The 6000-nt window shown below is 44.8% G+C and overlaps 1 long non-coding RNA gene across 1 annotated transcript in view; it reads right to left on the bottom strand.

Annotated features, from left to right (window-relative positions):
• Positions 1-909: 909 nt before the first annotated feature.
• The window catches only part of LOC138489763 (uncharacterized), a 37955-nt gene continuing 32864 nt past the window's right edge, over positions 910-6000 (bottom strand). The window contains exon 2 of the long non-coding RNA XR_011274890.1: positions 910-1310. This is a non-coding gene — a long non-coding RNA (uncharacterized lncRNA). The remainder of the gene's footprint in view (positions 1311-6000) is intronic.

Below are 6000 nucleotides of genomic sequence, written 5' to 3'. Positions count from 1 at the left end.
CTTTAATCCTATGTTTTGTCCCTTCTGGTCATGGCAGTAGCCACATTGTCCGGCTCATGACCTTATACCATGACTACAGCCTACCCCTCAGGCACTAAAAAAAAACATGCCTCTCAATCCTTGCCAATGAGCCTTACGCAAATTTGCTGTAAATCCACCCACGTTTTATTTTTTCAAAACTGTCAAAATAATACACAAATCATTCGTCATATAAGCTGTGTTCAAAATTCCAACAACTTTGTAAACTCATTTGAAATTACGTCTGAAATATTCCAACCATCATCATCACCCCTCTCCTCCCCAAACATTATTGCATAAGTTTCACAAGTTTCACAAGTGCAATGCTCACAAAATATCATTGTCCCGAGGGTTTGACCATGTATTTTTGTACATACGTATATTTATCGCAAACATTTCCACATCAGCTTACCTCATTTCTCCTCTTTGAGAAACATACGAAATCTGGCAACAGGGCGCGTCCATCTTGTGCTATTGTTAACCATTGCTGCATCGGCCTAAGGTAAACTGGCCGGATGTCACTAAATGATATGCCCCGCCTCTGACCCTCACATAACCAACCCTAGTGATAATGAAACTTTTGGGGTGTTACATTAGCTTGTTCCCAAGCGCCCACAGATAACTGAAAAGGATGACAAATGACTCCCTTTACAGTGTTCAGAAACTCCACATCTTGTGGTTTATTATGAGATATTCTGGTGCCCTTTGTGATTACTAGTGATAATGAACACCTTTCTCAGTGACATTCCACTTCAGCGTAGCCAAATGTGCCCATAATCACCTACGTGACGTGACTCAGAACCCAAAAATCAACACACATCGACTAACAACATACCACGTCACAATTCAAATTATTAAACGGGTCTTTAAAAGAAAACAATAACAGTATACAATTTGTAAAGTACTTTTATTTCACAATAAACCCTCTGAGAACATCCGACTGTTCCCATATTCAATCAAATTGCAAATTTGTTTCTTCGCTCGTGATCGAAAATGTTAATTGTGAGGCACACGTTCTTCTTTTTCCATACACAAAGTGTTTGTTTTTGATGAAGGAACCGCTTGGGTCCCACAGTGAATTCCAGGGCGTCTGCATCAACTTACGCCTAGACCACCATAAAAGATGTTATGGTACTCCTAATCGCTAGTGCAGCGTACGGACACATGGGCCCTGCCCGATCGTCCCACAAAACAGTTACAGTGATCCAGCTGTTGACGACTACGTGCACCTGGCGAATGAAGAAACCATCAGTTGGCATCTGGAATCCATGGCACAGTAAGGCAGCGTGTAGCTATTTGGAAAACATATCAGAAAATATGTATCAATACCTGACCTTTATTATTACAATATATGTATTATTTTCTTAATTCAGCATAGAGTTCAAACTAACGATTAGCACACACATCAAAAAATCTCGAAAAAGACAAAAAGAACCTAGAAACTGATACACAATTCCATATGGTCATACATGACATTTTAAAGAAATATTAGCGTTGAACCTGGGTGAATCTAGTTATAGTCAACGCACACCTACATTCTGCGCTCTCCATAACCACATAAGAAAGACACCCACACAGAAAAATAGTACTTCAGTTGCATTGCCGAAATTAATCTTCAGATAATAATAGGTTAAAGCTTGTTCCGGTATACAGTCATCAAAAGCAAACTTACATAACATTCACCGTCTCCATTCTCTTCACGTAAAGCAGTCAGTAATGCTCAATCCGCTTGCATCAAAGAATCTTCATGAACTGAATTTACATGTTCCGTACACACTTTTGGAATGCATAACCTTAGCAAATGTTCATTATTACAAACCTCCTCTCACTGACTCTTCACGAAAAAACCCCTTTCTCTCAAGGTCCAAAAACAATTGACCCTTCTACTTTCTGTCCTATGCGTGGGCTGCCTTAGCTCGCAACCAAAAAATCAAAGCTTGTGACCTTCACTCAGAATCTAAATACATTCTCACTTTGCAAAAACACATCTCAACGTACCCATGAGAACTCGTATTGTCATACACGTGCACGGCCGCTGTTTCCATCAAACACTGCAGGTGGCTGCCTCTGATGCCAAACTCTAGGGGGTGCCAATCTGACTCCAATATTATTTTAAATACATTGTAACACAGACACATTACTCCTTCACCGGTATTTTACGCACAATATATTGAGGAATACCTCCAAATAGGGTGGCCAACTTCATCAGATCCCTTTGCGGTACAAAAGATGTTGATGACGTCACAGCGTCATTCACCTGGCAGAATCAATACATTTCACCCGAAGCTACTGACATGACCGGCCTGCAACCCTGTCACATCAGTAGCTGTGATTGCAATGCAATGCAACAGGACTCTTATTTACAGAATAACTGCCACTTGCCAGCCACTGTTATTCCCATTCGCGGGAAATGTATGTATATGACCCCCTCCCCACTCGGCCCCAACCCCCAGCATGACTAATTGTGACTCCTAATTTACTCTGTTAGATCACAAATTGTGCTCGAACAGAGCAAATTGGGACAACCCGCGTCCCGCAGAGCCACTCGGCAAACTGCGGAACACAGGCACCAATTGCGGGACAATCCTGCAAATTACGGGACATTTGCCCACCCTACCTCCAAATATACTGTATGACTTTTGTGCAAAAAAAAAACACTTTTTTGCTTTTTGCTACCACATCCCGTCCCATCCTCATCAACCCTCACCTCCCCAGACAGTATTTAATAAGTTTAACAAGTGCAATGTTGTGTTTTTTTATATGTTTTTGCAGCGATGTCCGTGGACACCAAAACACGGATCAAAGATGGCGGGCGCATCGAAACAATCTGACGCACTTCAAGCTCTACACCATCCAATGAGCGAACGCGTCACATGTCCGCAGACTTGACGCACCCGATTACCCAATCGGTGTCCTGCCTGTGGAGCGAACAGGGAAGTGTGTCCGCGGAGCGAACATAGATATCACACATTTTTTAGACCTACTTTTTGATCGTTTCAAAAAAAAACTACTGGGCGGATTTTCACCAAATGTACAAAAGCACGCTTTCGGGGCCAAACCACTGCTCCTGCTGCAAATTAGGTGAAAATCCATCCAGCGGTTTGATTTGTAGCCGTGCTCAAAGTTTTTCCCCCATTCAGTCTATGGGAAAAAAAGAAGTTGTGGGACCCCCCCTATAACTTTGCTCCCCCTGGACAAAACCTCACCAAACTTTGCAGAGTAGGCCATATACTTTTTTTTGCGAAGTTTGGTGAGGATTCGTCCAGGGGGAGCGGAGTTATAAGCCGGCCAAAAAAGTGCTCTTCCTATGGAAACAGCAACTTAACTAAAACTACACGGCCACTACCATGGCCATGTAATAGGTTGAGTAACCTTTAGTAATTCTGGTGATAAGGAAATGCCAAATATGCACATTTGGCAAATGCATGAAACTTTAAGGATAGGCAAAATAATGTTTGCCTATATGCCACACTCGCATGCATTTAATAGGATCACTGCTGGGTTCCAAATAACATGGGTAGGCAAGATTGGTGTAGGAAGGACAACGAAAAATGTTAATTAGGTCTCAACAGAATAAATACAACAAAGAAAGAAGAGGCTGTGGTCCCCATGCTTTCAGGAGGACGACTTCAAAAGTACATAGAACATTTTCAGCATAGCGGAACAGACTAAGACAAGCCTGTTACTACACTTATGACAATTCAACTAAAAGTGCACCAACATTTTTATTTTTCAGAAAAACAGCCTACATTTTAGTGAGCTGAGAATGCCAGCAGAGGACCTCAGCAACATCATGTTGAAAGAAAGAACAAAGGCCTACGTTAAGGAAGTAACTGATCGCTTTGCCAGCTTAAACATGACTGTGCCTCTATTTTGGTTTCTACAGGGAGCAAGAACCTATACCAGCGTCTTGTTCTTCAGCTACGGATGCACCAAGAAGAAAGAAAGGGAACGGCTGAAGATCACATCCTTTTTTTAAAAGATGTTTTGAATTTGTTATGTTGTTTGTTTTGTCTTTTTATGTCACCGGGTTCGGTGATATCTTCGTCCGAAAGTGTAGTTTCTGAAATCTCCCCCTCCTCCGACTCCTCACCTTCTTCTTCCTTCCAAGAACCCTTCTTTTCTTTTCTTCGGGCTGACACCTTTTTTTTATGAAGATAGGGACGACCCCGGAAGGAAGCAACCGTGCCCCTCCCAAGAGGGGAGACCAGGGGGCCCCACCCCCGGGATCGACCAAGAGGGGAAAAAGCCCTTAGGCACAAAAAACCCCTGTATATAGTTGGGTGTCTTGTAGGCGTGGAACCAGGAATACTTGAAAGGTAAGAGCTGGTGGAAAGTGTCTTGAGGCAACACGAGAAGAGAATACACCAGAACTCAGGCAGTCCAGGAAGCGGTCCGAGGATCTGGTACACAGGCTAGGAGTTGAAGTGACTAATACAGCAAGCAAAGGCAGTCCAGGGGAAGAGGCCGGAGTCTGGTACACAGGAGGTCACAGCAAGCAATACTGAAGGTAGGCGAGGAAGAGCAGAAGGAGCTGAACAGACAAGAGGAGAAAAAGACGGTAAGTGAAGATGGGAAGGAGGGTGGCTGAGCAAGTTGGAAGGAGGGCAAGGGAGACGGGTGAAAGAAAGTAAAACCAAGGGAGAGAGAGAAAGGATGATAGGACTAGCGGAAGGAGGAATGAAGAACAGAAGGGACCGGACAGGGTACGAGGACCCGACCAGCAGACAAGCGAGAGACTCGGGAGAAAGTCACAGGCAGCAAGCAACTCAGCCAACGGACGGAACCGGAAGCGTTGCGACGCATCCGTGAACCGGAAGTGGCTGGTTAAAACACCGGGCCGCGGAGCGCCCAACCAATAAGAATCAGGGGAAGGGAAACCAGGAACCAGGGGGCGTGGCCGAAGCGAACGGAGCTAAGTTCCGCGTCGCCAGCGGCTCCATAGACGCCAGGAGCTCGGCGGTATGACAGTATGCCACCTCCTATAAGCTCCTCCCCCTGGTTTCCCTGGATGAAAGAAATGGTACTTGCGAAGTAGGACAGGTGCATTAATGTGTGTGATGGGTTCCCAAGAGTTCTCTGAGGAAGGGTAGCCCTTCCACTTAACCAAATATTCCAGCCTGCCCTTATGATACCTGGAGTCACAGAGTTGGGCGACCTCATATTCAGCTCGAGTGGAATCCCGAGGAATCGGGGCCTGTCTAACCTGTCGTTCCCATGTGTCAGCATGAAATGACTTGAGTTGGGAAGCATGGAAAACAGGGTGGACCCTCTTTAGGTTGTTGGGTAGCTTTAAGCGAAAAGCCACAGGATTGATTTTCTGTATGATCTCATATGGCCCTAGAAATTTGGGAGATAACTTGGAGGGATGTACCCAACGAGGTAAATATTTAGTGGAGAGCATGACTTGGGTACCCACATTCCATCCTGGTACAGGTCTACGATATTTGTTGGCTTGAATGCAATACCGGGCTTGGGCTGACTTAAGGCCTTCCTCTACCTTCTTGTGTGTCTCTCTAAGGAGGGAGAGGGAAGAATCTACTGATGGTACGTTAGTAGAGAGGCCAGAGACAGGAAGAATGGAGCGAGGGTGAAAACCATATGTACCAAAAAAAGGACTGAACCCCAGAGCGGCATGTGTGGAGTTATTGTAAGAGAATTCAGCTAGAGGGAGTAGTGTGCACCAGTTGTCTTGTTGGGAGTTGATAAAGCACCTTAAGTACTGTTCCAGGGTTCCGTTCAAGCGTTCAGTTTGCCCATTGGATTGTGGATGGAATCCAGAGGTGAGAGCTCTTTCGATACCTAGTCTGATACACAGGGATTTCCAGAACCGGGAGGTGTACTGACTACTCCGGTCCGAAATTATCTTGTTAGGTAGACCGTGTAGCCAGAATATATCTTGGAGAAACACTTCCGCCATCTTGGCTGCAGTAGGAACGCCAGGCAATGGGGAGAAGTGAGCCAATTTGGTAAATTAATCCA

Source organism: Ambystoma mexicanum, chromosome 9 (genome assembly GCF_040938575.1).
Source record: "Ambystoma mexicanum isolate Mex_15411 chromosome 9, UKY_AmexF1_1, whole genome shotgun sequence".
Classification (NCBI taxonomy): domain Eukaryota; kingdom Metazoa; phylum Chordata; class Amphibia; order Caudata; family Ambystomatidae; genus Ambystoma; species Ambystoma mexicanum.
Note: the sequence above shows the minus strand (reverse complement) of the source record. Positions and strands in the feature narration are given on the sequence as shown.